We start from the raw sequence: 13,573 nt of genomic DNA, 5'->3' as shown, positions 1-13,573 counted from the left end.
AGGCCATGGCTGAGACCCAGGACAGGCCCAGTCTGGGGAAGGAGCCCAGGGAGGGGGCAGGTGTCCAGGCTGGGCCCAGAGAGAGGGTTGGGGAGCGGAGCAGCCCAGGAGGCAGAGCCCAGCCACAGAGGGGAGAGGAGCTGAGTCCCGGGGGCAGGAGGCTCCGGAGGCAGAGACGGAGCCCAGGGTTAGGGCAGCAGGTGTCAGGGCTGTGGTTTCAGCTTGGCGTCTGTCCTGGGCCTTCTGCGCTGGTTCCCAATTCTGGAAGTGTGACTTATATGCCTGATTACAGCAGGCGGCTCCCACCTCACAGTTTCTGGAAAGTCCTCAGACCAAGAACCGGCCTCACACGCAGCTACTCCTGGGCAGAAATGACTCACTGCTTCCCTGGCCTAGACACACACAACACACAAACACGCACAAGACACACATACACACACAACACATGCATGACACACATACACACACGCACCCACACACAGGGACAGAGACTTCACAAAAAGAAACCTCCAGGTGCCCCAGAGCACTCCAGGGCGCAACCCGGCCCAGCCCTGAGCAGAGTACTTTGACGTTTTCCACGCAGGGGCAGGTGCGGGAGGTACCGGGTTGTCAAAGCTGCCCTTTGCTTGTGTCTCTGGGTTTGATAACAGCCCTAACTCCACTTGTTGGAAGCAAGTGATGAAAAATGTGCAGTCATTCTGGGCAAAGGGACCACTGTAGGGGAGGCGTGAGAGGCTCATCTGGTGAAAGAACACCAGAGTTAGTCATGTCACAGGGCAGGTTCCAGGGAGAACTGCCCCTTGTCCCCCAGAACCCCACCTTCCAAGGGCCCAGGGCCCCGTCCCCCAGGCCTCAACTCACAGCTTTGCCCATGACCTGGGAGCCCTGAGGGTCCTGGTGAGGTGACTGGACACAGCCTCATGACACTGCTGGGACCTGGGCTGAGAACTGAGAGCCTGTGGTCCCTCTGGGCTGTAGGGAGGCGGGGCCCCACAGTGGCGGCAGAACTGGGACCTTGTACACAGCAGCATGCACTCCAGACCCAAGTGGGACCTCCATTCTGGTCTCAGGGTGACCGGGGCTGCATAGCCCAGCACCTGCCCAGGGTCCCTCTGCCCTGCTATGTCCCTCAATAGTCTGGACCCCTGCTGGGTACCCGCCTTGTTCCCCCTTACAGGGGACCACGGTGAATCTCGGGCAAAGCCTGCACCTGTGAAGGAGGCCATTCTCCCTGCTCCCATCCCTGCTGCCCACATGGGGAACCAGCTCCTTCCTGTCCCCGGGGACCTTTCCTGGGCTCCGGCGGAAACTCCAGCGGGATGTGGGGTCTTTCATTTTCCCTCAGTGTTGCAGAGGCCGAAATGGGGAGGGGCTGTCAGTCCCCAGGAAAGGGCACAATCTCCTTTCTTCCCTCCAGCTGGCCCAGGGATGGTGCACACTCTTATTTCAGTCACTCTGAGGACTGCAGCCCTGATACAAGCCCAGAGTCACTCCCAGGTTCTATGGATGCCTTACACACTCTGCCCTGGCCTGACCTCAAGAGGACCAGGAAGTGCCCAGGACCCCTGGGGACAGCAGCCCTGCACACACACTCTGGGCCTTTCTCTCCCCCTTTCAGCCTTGTCCTTGGATGTCCCCCAGGTCACTCTTGCTCAGGACCAAGCAGATTGACTGGGGACAGCAAATGTAACCATAAAAGGGGATTCTACAAGGATTCCCCTCAGGGAGCAGGTGCCAGCGGTGGGGACTGGGGAGCAGATAGGAGGTGGCTGGGAGCTAAGATAGGAGCAACAGCCCAGAGTTCCTGGATCCTGGCTGAGGCTGGGTCCCAGGCCCCAGGACAGCCCTGCAGACCCCGGAATCAGAGACTGAGGAGTCAAAGACAGGCAGGAGACGCCTCTGGGGATGCCCAGCAAAACACTGTCCCCTGCGTGCGGCTCTCCCGGGTCTCCCCAAAGAAAGCTCAGTGACGGCTGTCGTGGCCACTGGCAACCCAGCCACATTTGCTCCGCTGAGAGGCCATTGCTCTGGGCAGCAGGAGCCACCCAGGAAGGTTTGCAGGAAGGCAAGGGCTCTGCCCTCCAAGGGTCCTGCAGGGCACAGGGTCTGCATAGCAGGAACCCCCAGACTCCCTGTGCCTCATCCCCACTGTAGCTCAGAGCTCTGTGCTAAGGAGAGCCTCATCACACCCTCAGGGGATTCAGAAGTACTTTGTGGGGCTGCGACCAAACATTTGGGGCTGGGAGCAGAGCTGGCTGGATCAGGACGACACCCCCTCCAGGAAGGGCAGGCCTGTGGGGGGCATGAGCAGGAACCACAGCCTGTTCGTGTCTGCTGGTACAGGTGCGCTCTCTGCCGAGGTGGACTGTAGGTACTGCAGGGTACCATGCTGTGGTGCCTCAAATGTGAACTGGGAAGGGTGGTCTCTGGTCAGACTCACACAACGCACCAAGATGAGCTCACACCAGAATCACCGGAGACTCAAATGGGAGTTGACAGCCCCCAGGGGATGTCCCCTTGACTAGAGGAGTCCAAGGTCTGGAGACAGAATGGGAGGCGGCGTCCTCATGGCAGAGAACAGGGCCTCCTCTCGTCCGTCCATGAGGAGTAGTGCCCACCAAGATGGCAGGGACACTGTGCTGAGGAGGGTGGATCACTCCCACCTTCTTCTGAGGTTTCCACCTCAGCGAGCGCTGGCCAGCCTGGGAGGGCGAGGAGATGTGCTCAGTACGGGTGGCCAGGGCGGGACTGTCCCCAGGACGGGGACTCCCTTGCATGAGATGGCTAGCCAAGGGGAGGACTCCCTTCTCCCCTGCCAGCTTTGTCACCCTCTACTTGTTTTTTTGTTTTTGTTTTGTTTTTGAGATGACGTTTTGCTGTTGTTGCCCAGGCTGGAATGCAGTGGTGCGATCTCGGCTCACCGCAACCTCCACCTCCCAGGTTCAAGGGATTCTCCTGCCTCAGCCTCTGGAGTAGCTGGGATTACAGGCATGCGCCACCATGGCCAACTAATTTTGTATTTTTCGTAGAGACGGTTTCTCCATGTTGGTCAGGCTGGTCCCGAACTCCCGACTTCAGGTGATCCGCCCGCCTCGGCCTCCCAAAGTGCTGGGATTACAGGCATGAGCCACCAAGCCCGGCTCCTCTACTTGTTTTCTATGCTGTCTGGCTGGTGTCTGTTCTAGTCCAGGGCACCCAGCCCTTTCTCGCCTCAGACCACAGCACCTGCCGTTCCCTCTCTCTGGACGGCGCTTCCCTTGGCTCTTCCCATTGCTATCCCTTCTCTCCCTCAGGACTCAGTTCCCAAGTCACCTCCCCTGGCCTCTTGAAGCAAGCTGCCCACACAGTTCCCTTCTACCCCATCTCCATGTCTATTTCCCGCACAGTCCTTGTTACAAACTGGGTTTATCTTCCCTGTGTGTAGATTCTCATTTCTTGACCATCTGCCTCCACTTCCCGTAAATGCACTGAGGTCGGAGTCCACCGCTTCCTGCCTGTGCCTTGACTTCAGTGCCTGCAGTCAGCCTTGCCCCCTGGGTAGGAATCCATTTACAATTGTTGAAAGAAATAAATGAATGATTAAAAACAGTATAGACCTAGCTCAGTGGCTCATGCCTGTAATCCCAGCACTAGGAGGCAGGGGCAGGTGCATCATCTGAGGTCAGGAGTTTGAGAAGAGCCTGACCAACATGGTGAAACCCCGTCTCTATTAAAAATACAAAAATTAGCTGGGCGTGGTGGTGCATAAATGTAATCCCAGCTACTCAAGAGGCTGAGGTAGGAGAATCGCCTGAACCCGGGAGGCAGAGGTTGCAGTGAGCCGAGATGGAGCCATTGCTTTCCAGCCTGGGTGACAGAGCAAAACTTGATCTCAGAAACAAACAAACAAACAAACAAAAACAGTATAAAGGAATAAGAAAATGGTGGATGGTAATACACAAATTATTCATTAGCCACGAGGAGGTATACAGGGCAGACAGTCACATACTCTGTGATACCTGTTTGTATTGGGCTCTTGAGTAATTGACAAAATGATAACACTGCCACCAGAGATGAGCTTTCCATGACGACCAAGGTGGGAGCAGTCAGGTTCTGGGTGCTGCGGCCAAAGCACACGTTTCAAAATAAATTGGTAAAGAAATTCATCACTGGTGGCCGGGCACGGTGGCTCACACCTGTAATCCCAGTACTTTGGGAGGCTGAGGCCAGCGGATCACGAGGTCAGGAGATCGAGACCATCCTGGCTAACACAGTGAAACCCCGTCTCTACTAAAAAATACAAAGAATTAGCCGGGCATGGTGGTGGGCACCAGCTACTCAGGAGGCTGAGGCAGGAGAATGGCTTGAACCCAGGAGGCGGAGCTTGCAGTGAGCGGAGATCGCGCCACTGCACTCCAGCTTGGGCAACAGAGCGAGACTCCGTCTCGAAAGAAAGAAAGAAAGAAAGAAAAAAAGAAAGAAAGAAAAAAAGAAAGAAAGGAAAGAAAGAAAGAAGAAAGAAAGAAAGAAAGAAAGAAAGAAAGAAAGAAAGAAAGAAAGAAAGAAAGAAGGAAGAAAGAAATTCATCACTGGAGACTGGATAAAGGTTGGGGCAATTGCTGGAGCCTTGCATGGAGAATCACACCTGCTTCAAAGATCCATTGCTGTGCTACAAACCACCTTACCTTAAAGCTTACCATAAGGTGTATTGTTCAGGCTTCTGTGGATCGGGACTCAGCTGGCCTGTCCACTGGATGAGCCAGCGGCTGGCTCACTCGTGCAGCTACAGTCAGAAGGTGGCCAGGTGGGCTGGACGGTGCCCAGTGGTCTCACTTACCTGCCTGGTACTTGATGTGGGCTGTCAGCCGGGCACCCAGCTGGGCTGTCAGATGCTCTCCCTGTGGTCACCCCATGCATCCAGCTTGAGCTCCCTCATCAAATGGCAGCTGGGTTCCAAAATACCAAGTCTGGTCAAGACTCTGCCTACATCACATTTGCTAATGCCCTGTTGGCCAAGGTAAGTGGTGAAGCTCAGTGTTGTTATGGGAAGACGAGGCTGGGCACAGTGGCTCTCACCTATTATTCCAGTACTTTGGAAGACCAAGGCGGGTGGATCGCTGGAGCCCAGGAGTTCAGGACCAGCCTGGGCCATATGTGAAACCCTGTCGCTACAAAAAAAATACAAAAATTATCCAGGCCTGGTGGTGTGCACTTGTAGTCCCAGCTACTTTGAGCCCAGGAGGTGGAGGTTGCAGTGAGCCATGATGGCACCACTGCACTCCAGCCTGGGTGACAGAGCGAGATCCTTTTTCAAAAAGAAAATATACGTGTATGTGTGTGTGTGTTTGTGTGTGTCTATGTGTGTGTGTGGGAAGCCAGTCACGAGGATGTGAATATCAGGGGGTGTGTTTCACTGGGGATCGCCAACATGACAGTTTATCACAGTCTTCCCTGTGTACCAATGCATCCTACTCCACCCACATGAAAATAACCCACCCACTCCCAACAGCCACAAAGTATCACCCCAGTGTGGAATCATGTTCAGACGTCACATCCAAGATTCTGTCATCTAAATCAATCCCAGGTGTAGACGAGGCACCTTCGGTTTGTTTTGTGGGGATGAGGTGCCTCATGTTCAGAGATCTGTGCTCTAAAAACCAAGTGATCTCCAGCTGGGCTTGGTGGCTCAGGCCTGTAATCCCAGCACTTTGGGAAGCCGAGGAGGGGAATCACCTGAGGTCAGGAGTTCAAGACCAGCCTGGCCAACATGGTGAAACCCGGCCTCTACTAAAAATAGAAAAATTAGCTGGGTGTGGTGGCGGGTGCCTATAATCCCAGCTACTTGAAAGGCTGAAGCAGGAGAATCGATTGAACCTGGGAGGCGGAGGTTGCAGTGAGCTGGGATGCCTCGGTAACACCAGAATAGAGCCTGGACCCAGGCTCTGGGGCACACAGAACCTTTTTACCAAAGCCTGCTGTCACCACCCAGGCTGCTTTACCTTGACAGCCCCTCGTCAACTGTAAGAAGGTGAGAAAAATGCGACTTCTTAAGTGTGCCGTTCAGGGCATACCCTCTAGAGGGCGAGCATGCAGCAGAGACGGGCGGCATAAACCTTTGTCCCTTTCCTAGGCAGGGTCGGGTGAGAGTCAGGTCACAGGACCCCCAGGCCACACTGGAGGAGACCCTGCAGCTCCGCTTGGACACCCAGGAGTCCGTGCCATGCAGAGCCTGGGCCAGGTGCTGGGAAACACGGGGATGGGGCTGGCCTGCACCTGCCCTTGCTTGTCTTTTTTTACTTTTTTTTTTTCTTTTTCGAGATGGAGTCTCCCTCTGTCAGTCATGCTGGAGTGCAGTGACACCATCTCAGCTCACTGCCACCTCTGCCTCCTGGGTTAAAGCGATTCTCCTGTGTCAGCCTCCTGAGTAGCTGGGATTACAGGCACACCACCACACCCAGCTAATATTTCATATTTTTGGTACAGACGGGGTTTCCCCTTGTTGGCCAGGCTGGTCTCAAACTCCTGACTCCAGTGATCTGCCCATGTTGGCCTCCCAAAGTGCTGGGATTACAAATGTGAGCCACCGCGCCCGGCCTGCGCTTGCTTTTTGGGTTTTGTCTTTGCTACCCAGAGTGGCATCACCTGGATGACCTGCCCTAAGGCTGCAGGGATGTAGGTGAGTCTGTCCCAGTCCAGGAAACGAAGGCTAATATGACATCAGCTTTCATGGCTTCTGGACAGAACCCAGATCTGCACCTCCTGTGTCCTGGAGTCAGGGAATGGTGAGGCTGGCTTCCCCAGTTCTGCCCTCTGGACGGGCACTCCGTTGACAGAGACCCTGAAGAGCATCATGCCAGGTGAGGCCTCAAATGGTAAAGATAAGAGAAACAGAACTCGAGGAGAAGAAATATAGAGGCCAGGCCAAGGCCGTGCACAGCCCCCTGCAGCATCTGGCACTGTGGTGGCTTCTTTACTCTGACCCCCTCCTCCGGGAGCTCCCGTGGCTGTGAGCATCCTCCTCCCGGCTGGACGGCATCTCCTCTCTCTGGGCCTTCTGCCTTGGCCCCGTCCTCCCTCTGACTGGGTCCTGAGTCTCAATGTTGGTCACTTACGACCCCAAATCGCCTTCTTCAGCTGGACACCCCCAGTCTCCTGGGCTGGACTCTGCAGTCACCCTTGGTGCTCCCAGCCCTTCCTCCCCTGTTCCTAAGCCCTGCTGTTTCTACCTTTGGGAGGACACGCAGGCTGTCAGCCCGTGTTTGCCGAGTGCTACGGTGCTTGAGTGTGTGTAGCCCTAAACTGGGAGCTGGCACTGGGTGTTGTGACTCCCCTTGCTGTAAACTTTAAGGACTGAAACAGAAGCAGAAATAAGTGAAAATAAGCAACATCTACTGAGTGCTGACCACCCACCAGGCTCCGTTCCTTATGCCTGAAGGGGAGTGGCTCATTTAAACCTTACACCTGAATGGGATCGCTCATTAAACCCTTGCGCCCAGCCCCACAGTGAGGAGTCATCATTTTCACCTTCCCTGTTCAGATGAGGAAACGGACTATTGCAGTTACAGGTTGCAAAGCCAAGCTGGGGTTGACCCAGCCAGGTAGGTCTCTACCCAGGTGCTCAAACCCAGCTGGGGCAATTGAAACAAGTCTTAAAATCAGTTACAAAGATTCTTTCTTTCTTTTTAGTATTTTACTATTTACCCAACTTTACATGCAACTTCCTTAGTTCAGATACAATGTTTCATTTAAAAAAAAAAAAATCTGGGCTGGACATGGTGGCTCACGCCTGTAATCCCAGCTCTTTGGGAGGCTAAGGCAGGCAGATCACTTGAGATCAGGAATTCGAGACCAGCCTGGCCAACATGATGAAACTCTGTCTCTACTAAAAAAAAATACAGAAATTAGTCGGGCATGGTGGCACATGCCTATAATCCCAGCTACTCGAGAGGCTGAGGCAGCAGAATGGCTTCAACCCAGGAGGCGGAGCTTGCAGTGAGCCAAGATCGCGCCACCGCAGTCCAGCCTGGGAGACAGGGTGAGACTCTGTCTCAAAAAAAAAAAAAAAAGTCTGCTTTATTTTAGAGCAAGGGTCCCCAACCCCCAGGCCTCGGATGGGTACAGGTACATGGCCTGTTAGGATCCCGGCTGCACAGCAGGAGATGAGCTGTGGGTAAGTGAGCATTACCGCCTGAGCTCTGCTTCCTGTTACATCAATGGCAGTGTTAGATTCTCACAAGAGCGAGAACCCTATTGTGAACTGCTGTGAAGTGCACATGTGAGGGATCTAGGTTGGGTGCTCCTTATAAGAATCTAATGCCGGCCAGGCACGGTGGCTCACACCTGTAATTCCAGCGTTTTGGGAGGCTGAGGCAGGAGAATCACTTGAACATGGGAGGTTGCAGTGAGCTGACTGTGCCATTGCACTCCAACCCCTGGTGACAGTGTGAGACTCTGTCTCAAAAAAAAAAAAAAAAAAAAAAAAAATCTAATGCCTGATGATCTGAGGTGGAACAGTTTCAACAGTTTCATCCCAAAAGCATCCCCCTCACCCTGTCAGTGGATAAATTGTCTTCCACGAAACGATCACTGGTGCCAAGAAGGTTGAGGACTGCTTCTCTAGAGGAAATCATACAGTGTCCTACTGGGAAACTAGCTTTAAGAAAGGAAGTTAACTTGTTCTTTAATTCACAGATGGAATTCTCAAGTATTTGCAACCCAAATTATTCCTATTTTAAATTATAAGCGCACCAGTAAAATTTTTTTTTTTTTGAGACGGAGTCTCAAATGTTTTTTTTTTTAAAAAGTTTTTGGCTGGGCGTGGTGGCTCACGCCTGTAATCCCAGAACTTTGGGAGGCCAAGGCGGGTGGATCACGAGGTCAGGGGATCGAGACCATCCTGGCTAACACGGTGAAACCCCATCTCTACTAAAAATACAAAAAATCAGCCGGGCATAGTGGTGGGTGCCTGTGGTCCCAGCTACTTGGGAGGCTGAGGCAGGGGAATGGCGTGAACCCGGGAGGCGGAGGAGCTTGCAGTGAGCCGAGATTGCACCACTGCACTCCAGCCTGGGAGACAGAGCAAAACTCTGCCTCAAAAAAAAAAAAAAAAGTTTTGGCTAGGTGCAGTGGCTGGTGCCTATAATCCCAGCACTTTGGGATGACAAGGGAGGTAGATCACTTGAGACCAGGAGTTCAAGACCAGCCTGGCCAACATGGTGAAATCCTGTCTCTACTAAAACTACAAAAATTAGATGGGCTTGGTGGCACATGCCAGTACTCCCAGCTACTCAGGAGGCTGAGGCAGGAGAATCGCTTGAACCCACGAGGTGGAGGTTGCAGTGAGCCAGGATCTCACCATTGCACTCCAGCCTGGCTGACAGAGCGAGACTGTATCAAAAAAAAAAAAAAGAAATTACACAGTTAATAACAGACCATCAAAATATATGAAGCAAAAATTAACAGAATCGAAGGAGAATTAGAGTTCTACAATAATTGGAGACTTCAATACCCGATGCTCAATAACGGACAGAACAACCAGATAGAAAAAAAAAAGGAAGGAAATAGAGAACTCAACACAATAAGCGAACTAGATCGAACAGACATATACGGAACACTTCACCCAATAACAGCAGACAGCCGCTGTGGAAAACAGCATGGCAGTTCCTCAAAAAATTAAAAACAGAATGGCCAGATGATCCAGCAATTCCACTGCCGGGGGTACACTCAAAAAAATTGAAAGCAGTCTCAAGGAGATATTTGTATACCCATGGAAGCAACCCAAGTTTTCATCAACACATGAATGGAGAGGCCAGATGTGGTCTACACATACAATGGAATATTACTCAGCCTTGAAAAGGAAGGAAATTCTGACCCATGCTACAACATGGTTGAACCTTGAGGATATTATGCTGAGTAAAATAAGCCAGACACATAAAAAGAAATACTGAATGATTCCATTTATATGATGCACTTAAAATATTCCCAATGGCCAGCCCAGCGCAGTGGCTCACGCCTGTAATCCCAGCACTTTGGAAGGCCCAGGTGAGCGGATCACCTGAGGTCAGGAGGTTTTTGTTTTTTGTTTTTTTTGTTTTTTTGTTTGTTTGTTTTTTGTTTTGAGACAGGCTGTGTCATCCAGGCAGGAGTGCAGTGGCGTGATCTTGGTTCATGGCAGCCTCCACCTCCCGGGCTGAAGCAATTCTCTTGCCTCAGTTGCCCGAGTTGCTGGTATTACAGGGGCCCGCCACCATGCTCGGCTAATTTTTTTTTTTTTTTTTTTTTTGAGACAGAGTCTTGCTCTGTTGCCCAGGCTGGAGTGCAATGGCGTGATCTCGGCTCATTGCAACCTCCACCTCCTGGGTTCCAGTGATTCTTCTGCCTCAGCCTCCCGAGTAGCTGGGATTACATGGTGGCATGCACCACCACACCTGGCTAATTTTGTATTCTTTTTTAGTAGAGATCGGGTTTCTCCATGTTGGTCAGGATGGTCTCGAACTCCCGACCCTAGGAGATCCCCCCTGCCTTGGCCTCCTAAAGTGCTGGGATTACAGGCGTGAGCCACCACACCTGGCTTATTTTTTTTTATTTTTTCAGATGGAGTCTCACTCTGTGGCCCAGGCTGGAGTACAGTGGTGAGATCTCTGCTCACTGCAACGTCCACTTCCCAGGTTCCAGCTACTTTCCTGCTTCAGCCTCCCAGGTAGGTGGGAATACAGGTGCACACCACCATGCCTGGCTAATTTTATATTATTATTTTTATTATTTTTTAGTCATGACGGGGTTTCACCATGTTGGTCAGGCTGGTCTTGATCTCCTGACCTCAGGTGATCTGCCCGCCTCAGCCTCCCAAAGTGCTGGTATTACAGGTATGAGCCACAGCAATCAGCCATATATAACCTTCTTCAAATAAAATTACACAGGTGGAAAATGTTTTTCTTTTCCTTTTCTTTTTTTTTTGAGACAGGGTCTCACTCTGTCGCCCAGGCTGGTGTGTGGTGATGCAATCATGGCTCAAGTGATCCTCCCCATCAACCTCCCTAGTAGCTGGAATTACAGGTGTGCACCACCACATCTGGCTAATTTTTTTTTGTTTTTGTTTTCGTAGAGATGGGATTTCACCATGTTGCCCAGGCTGGTCTTGAACTCCTGACCTCAAGTCATCCGTCCGCCTCAGCCTCCCACAGTGCTGGGATTACTGGTATGAGCCACCACACCTGACCCAAAAACGTTTTCAAAATAATAAAATGGGCTGGACAAGTGGCTCATGCCTGCAACTAGAGGCCTGGAGACATTAAGTAAACCACCCAAAGTCACACAGTAAGGAAGGGGCAGATCTCAGAGTTGCCTGGCTGCAAAGCTGGCGTCCCTTCCCCACTGTGCCATAACTGCCGCCTTACAGCTGCGTTGGAGGATGCCTCCCTGGTCTAGGGTCATTATTACATTTTCTTCTACGAAGTATGTTTCTGATTAACGGAACTGATTATTTTCCACCTATGGTCTTATCCTTTGCCCATCTCTTTCTCATGGCAACAGAAAACTTCACCTTCAAGAAAAGCACCTCTGCCCGGCCCCCGCACCGTCTCCCCCCACCGTCTGGGAAGTGAGGAGCGCCTCTGCCCGGCCCCCGCACTGTCTGGGAAGTGAGAGCGCTTCTGCCGGGCTGCCGCACTGTCTGGGAAGTGAGGAGCGCCTCTGCCCGGCCCCCGCACCGTCTGGGAAGTGAGGAGCGCCTCTGCCCCCCCCGCACCTGGTGGAGCGCTCTGCCCCCCGCACCGTCTGGGAAGTGAGGAGCGCCTCTGGCCCAGCGGAGCGCCTCTGCCGGCCCCGCACCGTCTGGGAAGTGAGGAGCGCCTCTGCCGGCCCCCACTGCTGGGAAGTGAGGAGCGCCTCTGGCCGGGTCCCCCACCGTCTGGGAAGTGAGGAGCGCCTCTGCCCGGCCCCCGCACTGTCTGGGAAGTGAGAGCGCTCTGCCGGGTCCCCCCACCGTCTGGGAAGTGAGAGCGCCTCTGCCCGGCCCCCCCCCCCCCCACCGTCTGGGAGTGAGGAGCGCCTCTGCCCGGCCCCCCGTCTGGGAAGTGAGGAGCGCCTCTGGCCGGGTCCCCCCACCGTCTGGGAAGTGAGGAGCGCCTCTGCCCGCCAACCGCACCGTCTCCCCTACTGACTGGGAAGTGAGGAGCGCCTCTGGACTGCCACGAGCAACCCTCCAGGTGTGAAGTGGCAGCCTGTGTGTGATCTTTCTGCCCTCCCCAAGTTTTCATTTTCGACAGTAAAATTTACTTTTAAATGAAAAGATTTATATTGGGGAAGATTAAAAAAAGAAAGAAAAAGAAGGAAGGAAGGAAGGAAGGAAACAGACGAAAAGAAAAGAAAAGAAAAGAGAAAAAAGAAAACTTCACCTTCCAAAAAAAACCACTGGGAGTCCGCTTTGTGCAGAGATAGGTAAGCTTCCGTGCAGGAAGGGGCGCTGCTGCACCCCCTACCACCCACGCAGCCTCCTCCCTATCTGCCTTCTGGTGGTAGCCAGAGGAGTTCAGAGCCTCTACAGAGAGCACAACTTCTCCAGCTGGAACTGAAAGGGGCCTGCCCCTCCACACCTGTGGGTATTTCTCGAAAGGTGGAGACGAGAGACTGAGAAAAGAAATAAGACACAGAGACAAAGTATACAGGAAGAAAAGTGGGCCCAGGGGACCGGCGCTCAGCATATGGAGGACCCGCACGGGCACTGGTCTCGGAGTTCCCTCAGTGTTTATCGATCACTATCTCTACCATCTCAGCGAGGGGGATGTGGCAGGACTATAGGGTAATGGTGGGGAGAGGGTCAGCAGGAAAACATGTGAGCAAAGGACTTTGTGTCATAAATAAGTTTAAGGAAAGGTGCCGTGCCTGGATGTGCACGTAGGCCAGATTTATGTTTGACTTTATACAAACATCCCAGTGCAGTAAAGAGCAGTATTGCCGCCAGCATGTCTCACCTCCAGCCATAAGGCAGTCTTCTCCTATGTCAGTAAATAGAATGTACGATCGGGTTTTACACCAAGACATTCCATTTCCAGGGATGAGCAGGAGACAGATGCCTTCCTCTTATCTCAACTGCAAAGAGGCTTTCCTCTTTCACTAATCCTCCTCAGCACAGACCCTTTACGGGTGTCGGGCTGGGGGACGGTCAGGTCTTTCCCTTCCCATGAGGCTATGTCTCAGCCTGTCTCAGTGGGGCGAAACCTTGGACAATACCCAGGCTTTCCTGGGCAGAGGTCCCTGCGGCCTTCCGCAGTGCATTGTGTCTCTGGGTACTCGAGACTGGAGAATGGCGGTGACTTTCACCAAGCATACTGCCTGCAAGCACATTTTTAACAAAGCACATCCTGCACAGCCCTAAATCCATTAAACCTTGAGTCAATACAGCACATGTTTCTGCGAGCACAAGGTTGGGGCTAGGGTTACAGATTCACAGCATCTCAAGGCAGAAGAATGTTTCTTAGTACAGATCACAATGGAGTTTCTTATGTCTTCCTCTTTCTACATAGACACAGTAACAGTCTCATCTCTTTCTTTCCCCCACAGGAACAAACTCCCCTTAAAGGAATCTATTTAGGAA

The sequence above is a fragment of the Nomascus leucogenys genome, chromosome 7b (assembly GCF_006542625.1).
Source record: "Nomascus leucogenys isolate Asia chromosome 7b, Asia_NLE_v1, whole genome shotgun sequence".
NCBI lineage: Eukaryota > Metazoa > Chordata > Mammalia > Primates > Hylobatidae > Nomascus > Nomascus leucogenys.
This window is presented reverse-complemented; position numbering follows the sequence as displayed.